At 30.8% G+C, this 12,328-nt stretch overlaps 1 long non-coding RNA gene across 1 annotated transcript; it reads left to right on the top strand.

The window, feature by feature from the left end:
- Positions 1 to 2,116: 2,116 nt before the first annotated feature.
- Positions 2,117 to 8,535, top strand: LOC107873514. The gene is made up of 2 exons (XR_001675379.2): positions 2,117 to 7,196; positions 7,279 to 8,535. It is a non-coding gene; the product is annotated as an uncharacterized LOC107873514 (long non-coding RNA).
- Positions 8,536 to 12,328: the final 3,793 nt, after the last annotated feature.

Here is a 12,328-nt window from a genome sequence, read left to right as displayed (position 1 = left end):
TAATAGGGGTGTGATTTTATAATGGTGGAATTCATCCTTCAACTTGTGCCCAAAGAGTTTGATATTCCTCTTCGAACTATGTCCCAGTTTGCTCCTAGGAAAAAGTTTTACGTTGTGCTGCATCCTTTTTAGAGTTGTTCACGCCTGTGGGTTGATTTAAGATTTTCATCCTTCTTGGATGCTCTCGATAACATCTTGAATTAAAAGAATATTAGAAAACATAATTCACGATGGGTAGATAGTTTTTTCACCATACCTTTACGTGGGCTAATTTCTACAGAGTGATGTCATCCTTTCCTGTCCCTCTATTAGAGTATAATAGTTTCCACAATAGCATAGACATAATAACCCTTTCAATTGTCGAATAGGTTGGCTCTCTTGGCCACTCGTGATGTTTCTAGTAGAATGGCCCCTACAACCGTTGTTGTGATCTCTTTATTTTGGTACGGTAACCCTCTCGGCTACTAATCATAAATTTCTATGTTTGTTGTGATAACCCTTTTAGCTACCTATAATAATCCTTTAAATTTAGCCTTGGGTAAGTCTCACATATCTTTTGTATTGATACGACTTATCGATATCCCTAAAACTGTCCGCCTTCTAGCAATCTTGTATATCATTCGATACTGGATATGAGGTGACTTTTAGATATCCTTCAAATCGTCAGTACTTAGGCAATCCCGCACATATATGACCTTGGATAAAAGATGGATTATAGATATTCCTTAAATATCCATTCGTTGAGTGATTTTTCACATCATCCGACTGTGAATATGATCCAAACTACAGATGTTTCATAAATTGTTACTCATCGAATAATACTGCACATAATCAATCTTAGATATGGCTCGGTTTATAGATAACCCTTGGGTTGTTAATTTTGATAGTTTTTTATATTATCATTATCAGGTAAGGATATTGTTTTGGCTTATGGATATCCTTTAAATTGTCAACTTTTGGGCTAATCTTGCACACTATTCGATTAGAAATCGTTGTGACTTATAAGTGACCTTTGAAATGTTGATTTTTAGGTAATCTCGCACATTATTCTGTCTCACACGTTGTGACTTATAAATGACCTTAGGACTGTCAACTTTTGACAAATCTAGTACTTGATAAGCAATTCTTTGAGGGTTGTGAAAAATATTTGTTTGATTGAATGAAATCAATAGATGTTATTTGAGTGCTTATGTTTATGCAAATATATAAGCTTATATCTAATAAATGAGAGATGTATTATCATATTTTAACTCTAGAAAAAAAAAACTTTTATTCAAAAAGAGGTGATGACTAAAAATATTATATGAGGGAGGTATTATTCTCATTCAACATGTGACAAAAGTATTATTTCTCAACCCTTAAATGTTAAGGGAATAGTGAAATTGGCTTATTTTTTATTTCAAAATCTTAGTTTTAAGTATAAGTTGATTGAATTTTATTTAACTTTAAAAATTAAACAAATTAATTCTCAAAATAAACAACAGTATTACATAAATTTAGATAGGGATTACTCATAATCTTGATACAAATATTTGATATCAGTCTGAAGCGAAAAGTACGTTTAGATGTGTTAAGCCGGCAAATAAAACTTGACATAACTAGGAGACTATTTGAATTGGATATTCAGTGCTTTCAATCTAAAATAATTTTTAAGCAATTTTTACTATTTAGTTAAATTTTTAAAAAGGGTATTTTTGAACACTTATTTTTAAGTTAAAAAGATTAAATAAATTAAAATTTATAAGCTAGAATTTTTAACTTATTACTTTGATTTTTTTGTCAAAAGTTATAAGCTCATTCAAATACTTCCTTCTTTAGCTTTTACTTATCACATTTGGACTTGGTACATTTATTAAGAAAAATAATTATTGACATGATTAATTTATCATAATACCTCTATTATATGATATTTATTATTATATTTTGAAAATTTTTAAACAAAATGCAATTAATGTTAAAAACAAAATAGAAAAACAAAAGTTATGTTTTTCTGATATGTGAAAAATAAAAAATATAAATAAAATTAAATTGAAAAATAAATGAAAAGTAAAAACGAACACAGAAAGTAGTTAAGAGGTTGAAAACTTATGGGATTTTTTTTTAAAAGGGGCCTTAAAAGACCTTTTATTAGAAATGAAAAATCCTTACACAAATGTCTATTTGATCCATTCCACAAGCCCATGCTCCGGTCTGGACCAAATTCAGACAAAAGAAAAAGGAAAGTTGTAGAGCAAAAATCAAAACAACAAAAAAATCAGCAAAAGAAAATGAAAAATCGACGCCTCATCCTCTTCCAATTGACTTGATGCTTGCTACTACTCGGATGTGCATTGATTCAGACAGGTAGATGAACGATGAATTTTCTTTGTTGTCAAAAGATGCTCATTGTTGCAGAATCAACTGAGTTTTGGGTGTTTTCACTCAAGATGTTTAAAGTCTCACAAACGTCATGAAATCAGCCCAATCGAAGACTTTTTCACCTCAATTGAACGCAAATTTGAACTCCTTCACAAAGATAAGTTAATTATCTACCTGCTATTGTGTCCTCATGGTTTTAATTGTCAATTTCACCTATCTCTCTACCCCTTGACAGATTGAGCTCATCAAAGGAGCTGATACTACTGTCTAAAAGCTTGAAAGAAGCAAATCTATTGACAATTTTATCTGACTCAGATTGCCACCTTCTGTCTCCTTGGTCCAATCTAGTTAATCCATGTATTTGCATATTATGAGATTGGGCTCATTTTTGCATTGTTGTAATCTTTGTTTGACCGTGTTGTAACTGTGGTGTCCCCTGCATATCCATTATGTGTATCATGTTGACCTCTTGCTTGTGTGTTGTTGTTATGAATAATGTATTTATAATCAGTCTGTCCAACTGTTGCTTTATTGTTGATTGCTGATTGTTAAAGTATATGCCTATTGTCCACATTAAAGGTTCCATTTTGTAACTTTTTAATCCTCAAATTTTGAACTTGAGCTTTATCCATGTTCAACAACTCCATTGCTTCTTTTGGTAGCTATTGGAAAGTATTATAACTCACCCTGTCTACACCTGGAAAACAAAAAACTTTGTTAGCAATAAAATCAGCAACTTTGTTGCCTTCTCTGAAAGTGTGATCCACCACTGCTGGGACCTCCTCCATGAGGGTTTTTACTCTTTTTATTTCCAATGAAATACTCCACTGAACCTCCTACTTCCCTTTCATGATTTTTATAACTGATAATGAATCAGTTTCTAGGCACACTGGAAGCAGATTGCGATTAATGCAATATTCAAGTCCCATTCTCAAAGCCGCTACTTCAGCCTCCAAATTTTAAGAATCGCGAATTCTTTTACCTTCTGTATAAATCATATTCCCACCATCATCTCAAATACAAAATGCAATAGAGATCAGGCCAGGATGGCCCTTTGAAGCTCCATCAGAATTGCGTTTGTATTGACCTCGGCTAGGCATCTTCCAGTTTACCACTGTACACCCAATCCTTGGTGTATATGCAGCCATGAATCTCACTAATTCAGGCTAAGAATCTGATATATTCTTCAACCATGGGAAAAATAATTTTGCCAGATATACCAAATTCCTAGTAATCTCTATCTTCATGCTAAAATATGACTTCTTACTTCCATGTTTAATACAATTTCTTCCCTTCCAAATCTGCCACAAAATAAACATTGGCATAGTTTTATACAGTGCATTGAGTTTAGAACCAGTTATAGCTTTTCACCACTTGAGAACACTATCTTTTAGCTATAGAAAAGGACCATCAACACCTGCAGTATATGCAAAATAATTTCATGGATTGTTAGACATCCTACACTGCATAAATAAATGGTTAATAGTTTCTTGTATCCCTTCATCACAGCAGCAACAGATCACACTATCAGCCATGTTCGTCCTAATAAGAATTTTCGCTATTGGTAGTCTCTCCATCCATAACCTCCACAAGAAAAAGGATACCTTAAACGGTACACCTTTCATCCATAAAGTTTTAAAATTCTGTTGGATTTCATCCTTTTGTCTTATATTGTCCCAAGCAGAGCCCACAGTAAACTTACCTGTCTCATTCAACATCCACCAGGCCTTGTCCCATTTGTCTGATTCTTCCTCACACTTCACATAATTCATAATATTATGTCATACCTCATCCCCAAAATTATGTTGCAACAGATCCACATTCCAGCCACCATTTATGAATAATTGATTCACTTCTTCAAGTTGGTGATCTTTAGTAACATTAATCCAATTGTGTCCAGTTGTCATACCAGACACTAGAATGTCCACACTTGGGTTCCCACCATATTTCTTGATCAAGAATATCCATGACCTCTAATATATGTTCCCAAGTCAGTGAGCCTCCTTTCCACTCCACCAGTTGTGGCCTCACTTTTTTGAAATACTTATTCTATATATAATTAGTCTATAAAAATTTTTGGGTTCTAAAAATCTACCATAATTTAGCAAACAAAGTTTTGGATACATCAGAGAGGGATCTAAATCCCAAACCCCCTTTTTCTTTAGGTCTGCAAATATCACTCCAAGCAACTCAATGTTTATTAGTGCCTACTTCCTTAAAATTTCATAGAAATCTTGCAAAGATTCTATGTAAATCATAAATGACACACTTAGGAGGGACTATGGAAGACAAAAGATACATGGGAATGCTAGTAAGAACATTATTAATAAGAACAGTCTTACCACCAAAGGATAGAATCCTCCCTTTTCATGCTTGGAGTTTGTTATGGACTTTTTTCATTAGCTCTGTAAAATGGACCTTCTTCTTCTTTGCATGTCCGATTGGACAACCAAGACAAATTTAAAGGATTTTTTCTCGAATGAATCCAATACTCTCTTCCATTTCTTTGATATGAGCATGAGAAGTCTTATGATATATAAAGAAAGAACTTTTATCCTTGTTGATCATTTGACCAAACTGTTGCTAATATTCCCTGAGAATATTCATCATTATTTTCAGAGATAATCTGTCAGCAGAACTAAAGATGATGGTATCATCCGCATATGCAAGATGATTAATATTCTCACTCCACTTAGGCATGCCATAACACCTATATTCAGCTTTCTGAAAAAAAAAAATTAAGGTTTCTTGATAAAACCTTCGCAGATAAAATGAATAAAGAAAGAAATAGAGGGTCTCCTTGTTTTACTTCTCTTATGGAATGGAAAAAACCATGAGCTTGACCATTGATGAGAACTGAATACCAATTGTTGGCCACTAATCTCCATATTTTATCAACTACATCACCATCAAAACCAAAATTTTCCAATATCTTAGTCATATCAAGTTTGATCACCACATTAGCCTATTTTACTCTTAACCTTATATCAGAAATAATTTCCTGGGCCAAAAGGACATTTTTAGTTATATTCCTGCCCTTTAACAAAAGTGATTGATTTCTGGAGATTATCCCAGAAAGCAAACCCTCAATCCTGTGATGCAAGACCCTAGAAATAACTTTATTCAGAAAATTGCTCAAACTAATTGGTCTCATATCAGAAAAAAATTGTACAATGTCTCTTTTTTGGTAAAAGGACCAAATTTGTGAGTGTGATGAACTTAGAAAGTGTATTGCCCTTAGAAACGGCAACAATACCTTAAAAACATCTTCCCCTACTATTTTCCAACAACTTTGAAAAAAGTATCCTGTAAAACCATCCGGGCCACCAGCAGTGTTACCATTTAATTCAAATACTACCTTTCTTTCTTTTTGGTAAGCAAACCATTAATGGCTATGTTGGCTTCTTCAGTAACCAGGGTAGGTATATGTTTCAGTAAAGTACATTCTCTATCACTACTAATACTTGAAAATTGATTTTGATAAAATGCTAAAGCTTCATTAGCCACCTGATCAACTCCCTCTGCCCATTGACCATCACCTTTCTTGATTCTTTGAATAGAAAGTCTTTTCTCCTTTCATTGACAAGACTATGAAAGAATCTGGAATTCTTTTCTCCTTCTGAAAACCATTGTATGCCAGCTTTTGTCCTTCAAAATTCTTCATAATAAATATATTGTTTCAATTCAGCTCGAGCCTTATGAAGCACCATTCTATTCAAACCAGATGGTAATTCTTCAAAAAGTTTCTCCTTTAACCTAACTATCTCGTCCCTGATTATCAGTTGTTTAAAAATATCTCCAAATTTATCATTGCTCTATTTATTCAAAGCAGCTTTAGTCTTCTTCAATTTATGCTTAAGACCAATACAAATATCAGCTTACTCTCCAGACACCCAATTTGATCTAACAAACTTGCTGAAAATTTGTTTTCTCGATCTAGAAATTGAGAAATCTGAATGGTTTCCTCAGTGTTGAAGATTGATTTCCACAAGATATAAGCAATGGTGCATGATCAGATCCAATCCTAGCCAAATGCTCAAGCTCCTTGGACGCAAAACTACTTAAAAAGTTATGATTCACCAAAAGCTTGTCAAGCCTTTTGAAAATACAATCATTATCAATCCTACCATTCCACCAAGTGAACGGACTCCTTTTAAAATTAACGTTTACTAATTCACAAGAATTAACACAAAAGTAAAAATCTTCATATTCTTGTGGGTATACAGGAAGACCCCCTATCTTTTCCATTTTGATTGTAGTTTGCATATTGCATACCCAACCTTCTTTTGTACTTCTAAATTTGGTTAACATCTTGAAAAGGCTCCATCAATGCAACAATGGAGAATTTATGATATCTATGTAACATCTGAATTCTGTGAAATAAATTTGGATCCTCACAGACCTTACATTCCATAATAAAGCTTTCATCATGATTTGAACCTTGATATGACATTTCTCTTGGGATTTACCCTGCTAGGCAGTGTCTCTCCCACATTTCTGCTTTTATTATTCTTTGAGGAAGTTTGGGGTGATATCCCTGTCATCTTAAATACTGAATCTTCAATAAGTTAGTTATTCTCCTCCCCTTTATCTTCAATTTGCTCTACCTGATGTGATCTTATAAGCTGTGTATCTGTTGTACTGAAGTGATGTGAAACTAACTGATGAAGAGTGTTGTTGGGGGCTGATTTTCTGCTAGCTCTTGAGTTCCCTTATTATATTCAGCATCTGTATCCAATAATAGCATATTTTTGTTTGCAACCTGAGGATAAGATCCTACCATCTCTCCGGTAGTGATGATTTCCTGAGATCTGTCAATTTGCAGAGGTTCATGATAGGTAGCTAGGGCTAATTCCTTTTCTATATCATGTATTCCATGCTGCAACTCCATTTCATTACTCATGATATTATTTACTGCAGGTAACTGTTGATATGGATTTTCCATTCTGCGCTCTATTTGTATCAAATCATTTTTACTCCATGAAGTTGTACTTGTTTGCTCATTCCCAAAATCTTGAACTGTATTCAAAGATTCTACCATTGCCTGCGTCTTGTGATATTCTGTAACTGTTGTAATTGCTAGTTCATGCTCTTTTTCTAACTCATGCCTAATGACATTATGTTGATTGTGTTTTGCCTTTTGTTTGGGATTGTCATCTCTCTGCTTTTGAAGTAACTGGTCACTCTCTTCCCTTTCCTTGTTTTTACACAGATCATTCACTTAACATGTTGTTACGTCCCCCATGTTGTGTTTATTTTCTTCATTGTTACTTGACCCCCTTGGTTATCTACACACTCCTCTGCAGCATCTTGATGTAGTACCTTAAATGAGTTGGCAGTGCTAATTTCACTGTTGGTATTGGCCCTTTCCTCTTTTTCATTCATTAACTTTGTGGTGTGCCTTTATCAAGCTTAAATTTCCTGCTCGTTGGGTTTCATTTTGCATAAACCACTCTTCCATTATTGAATCTTTTGTGTACTTCTGCAGCTTCTTGCCCCTCTTTATTACCCATTTTTCTTTCCTGTTTATCCTCCACTATAATGTTCCTTAACTCGGGATGTAAACTTCTGCAATCAACCTCATCATGACCTTGAAGTTCACAAGTATAACAATGCTTAGGCAACTCATCATATTATATCTTCACCTTTTGGACTTTCCTTTCATAACCTCTTCCATCAACTACCTCTAGCTCCACATAGTCAGGTAATTTTGCAGCTAAATGTATTTGGACTTTGACCCTTGCACAACTAGGTTGGATCTTATTAACTGTAGCCATATCCAATTGGAATGGCTTTCCAACAGCAGATGTAAGAGAAAAAAAGGATTCCTTGACCAAAAAAGGTAGGCAGCAAGTCGGGGAAAGAATCCATATCATGACTTGGGGTAGTTTCTTCCTTCGGATTAAAATTAGCATCATATATGAATGGACACATTTGATATGTTAAACCATCTTTTGCAGTAATGTAGTATATGTTTTTCGACATCATGTTCACAAAGTCCTCCATTCTACTAAACTTCATCGGGATATGTTTGTTCCGAAGTAGTCCTATTTTGAATTCTCCCTTTATTTTACACTAATTTGGAATTTGAATTCTCAAGTCATTCAAATCAGGTCATCCATATGAGAATTTTCCTATCACTGCAAATTGGAACTCTTCAATGATATTTCATTATTTTAACTTCTTCCGTCCATGAAACACAAGTAATACCATTATTAAATGTCACTGTTTTATTGACAATTGACTCACTCTTCTGAGATTGTTGCATGTTATCCTCCAATTTAATAAGATCAACATATTTAAGGTTACTCTTCGTGGAAGTATTTTTTTGGAAATTTCTCTTTTTTCCGGAAAAATTTTTCGGAGTTTGGAAATTGTGGTGTTTGGCCATGGAAATTCGAAATTTTTTTTCTGAAAAGGAAAATAGGTTTTTGTTGTTTTCACAATTTTTCAACTCCAATTTGAACTTTTATTATTATTATATATAACCCTAATCTTTTAAATTTTTACATAAAACTCTCCTTGTAACATTACTTTTTTAATATTACGTATATAACAGTTTTAAAGAATAAGATAATTATAATTTCAAATTTAATGCTAACATAATTAATATATATCTCTTTTTCTATCTCATCATTATTTTTATTCCTTATTTAATTTTCTTCCTTATTTAAGACATTATTTTACTGCTAATTTATATTTATACCCATAAATATATAAAGTATTATATTTATAATAGAAATATACAAAGTATATTATATATAAAGTTTATACAATGTATATACAATATACATACATATATAAATATACAAAGTATTAAGAAACATACTAAGCATATTTATAATATAAATATACAAATATGTTATATATGAAGTTTATACCATAGATATACAATACACACATACATAAAAATACAAAGTATAAAGAAACACACTAAGCATATTTATATATTTATGGTATATGATATATTATACCATAAATATGCAAAGCATGTTTTACATAGAAATAATTTATTCACACACAGTAAAATCTTTTATGTATACGAAAATTAAAGAAATAAATTAGCAGCACCCTAAAATTTAATAACAACTCATCATTTCCTATTTTTTTAGGAACGAAAAATGAAGGAAATAAATTAAATAAATTTCTAAAAAAATAAATTTGTTTGAAAAGTAATATTTATTACCTAAAAAATAGGAAGCAGTGATCTGTTAATATAACATTCATATTTAGAATTTTCAACTATGAGAAAACGGTTACAGCTATTAATGTAAATATTATATATGTCATAATTGAAATTCATGAAATGCTAATATAACATTCATATTTCGAATTTTCAACTATGAGAAAACGGTTACAGCTATTAATGTAAATATTATATATGTCATAATTGAAATTCATGAAATATGGTCATGTATATGTAATTATTTTTATAATAGTGACTAATTGTGTTCTTATTCCATAGGTAGATTTTAGTTGGGTGATTTTGATAGTTTGTAAAAGTTAGGACATAAAATCATATTTTAAAAAGTTTTTTCAAAAGTCAAAAAAAAATTTCAAAAAAAACATCGTCAAATATAACTTCAACTCCAATTTCAACTCTTAACTTCGGAAAATTTTAGTTTTCATGATCAAACGGCTACTAAAATTATTATAACAGCAGTAGGCAGAGTATGTGCATTAGGCGATTTATTAGGTGAATTGGGATGGTATAATTCTAGAAAATTGGTTGGGGGCGTGAGAGAAAATATTTTTCAGTTGATCCATGCTGATCGGAGGCCTGACCGGCCATGTCGGTGGCGTTGAGACTCCAAGTAGTGGTGAGGACGGTGGCGGCTAGGTTAGGGTGGCAGCTTATCCCAAATCCCAACACTCTTCATGGAAAAAAAAATTAAAATATATATCCTTAGATTATATATTGCAAGTCATAGCAATATTTCTTATATTGCAACAAATAACAATTTTTAAAAGGAAAAAATAATAACAAATTTAAAATAAAATAGAAGTTAAGGAAAAATATTTTTGTTAAAATTTTTTTTCATTTTACTATGAGTTAGTTATTATGTATGCTAAAATTATGAAATCTATTTATTGACATGGCTTTTCTTATTTCTTCAATTATATTTATATTTAATTTTTGAAAAGGAAAATAAATATTCTTCTTCTCTCCATAGTTCCTTTTTACCCATTCTCTCTATAATCACAAATTATAGAATAATATCATTAATTTCTAATTCATGGATTTTGAATTTGCAATATATATATATATATATATATATATATATATATATATATATATATATATATATATATGTTTCTAAATATTTATACATTGTTTCTGTATCTGTTTCTGTATAATATCTTAAGTAATCTGCAGCTACTATTTCTTTCCATAAATCTATTACTGTATCCCACATTTGGGGATCGTGTGCTGCTATATTCAGAATTTTACCTTTACTGCCTCCTTCTTGTAGTTTAATTGGTTCTTCTATCGGCATTCTTTTACCTGCTGGTTTTATATTATCTCCTCTAAGTTCTGTATCTGGGTTTATCCTAATTACGGGTCTTCTAGGTACATTGCCTGTACTATAATCTATTGGTTGGGGATTTAGGTTTATATTTTCTTTCTACGAATATTTGTTTGTATTTATTGACATGAGTTGTATTTATTGATACAAATAAATACAATTCAAATTTTTATACAAATACAATATACACAAATACATATTATATTTGTAAAATCATTTGTTTGTAATTGTATTTGTATCAATTGATATTTATTTATTTACAAATATGAATGACAATTTTGACATACAAATACAAAATGGTACATTTGTATCAAATGATACATTACACACACACACACATATATATATATATATATATTAGAATCAAGAAAATACAATTAATGCATTTACTTGTTTGTATACAAATACAATGATAAATTGTACATAGTTACGGCTAAATACAATATGCAATCAACTTACAAATATAAATACAAAATAATTCTTTAAATATAAAAAAATATCGACAAAAATAGAATACAAATACAAATATAATTCAATATAATATACAATCAATAATAAAATACAAATACAAAACAGTTCTTTAAAATACAAGTGCGAATTATATAAAATATAAATGATGATGTGAACTAACAAATACAAGTACGAACTATAAAATACAAATATAAATGTGAACTTTAAAATACAAATATAAATACAGTTGTATCAATGAATACAAAAATATAAATGACGGCGTGACTATAAATATGATTAATAATTGTGGTAGTTACGTTATCATCTATAACTTGTACTCGAATAGTCATATTTTTCAAAAATACAAAAAATTATAAAATAGAACCAAAAAAATGATAAAGAAAATAAGTACGAAAAAATAAAGAAGAAAGAAAATAGAAGTTAGAGATCTAAGAGGAAAAAAAAATGGTATTGTTTTTTATTGGACTAAATATGTAGGTATTTATATATTTATAAATACAGACCACTAAATAAAAGTGAATACAACAGCTGTGAATTGAATATAACGGTTAAATGGTACTGTATTTATATTTTATATGAATACAGACTATTGATAAAATCGAATACAACAAGCGTAAATTGAATACAACGGCTATAAATGGTAATTATGTAAAATATGAATATAAAAGGTGAGTTTTACAATAAGGTGTAGCTATTTTTTAAAGATCTTCATATTTCTTTTAGTTAATTATAACTGATTAATATATATTTTTATCATTATAAATTCAGATAAATACAGAATGAATTATATCGTATTTACTAAAAAAAAAAAAAAGAGGTTACAACTATAGAATTATCAAATTGCAAAATTCCCAATGCAAAAATTGAACTTCTGGAGCTTTCCACATCGCATTATGATTTCATACGAAAAGGTGTAGGTCTAGGGCTCATTTGCTTGCACTTAATGGAGGTCTGAATCTAAATGGTTCAGA

The sequence above is a fragment of the Capsicum annuum genome, chromosome 6 (genome assembly GCF_002878395.1).
Source record: "Capsicum annuum cultivar UCD-10X-F1 chromosome 6, UCD10Xv1.1, whole genome shotgun sequence".
Taxonomy (NCBI): Eukaryota; Viridiplantae; Streptophyta; class Magnoliopsida; order Solanales; family Solanaceae; genus Capsicum; species Capsicum annuum.
Note: the sequence above shows the minus strand (reverse complement) of the source record. Positions and strands in the feature narration are given on the sequence as shown.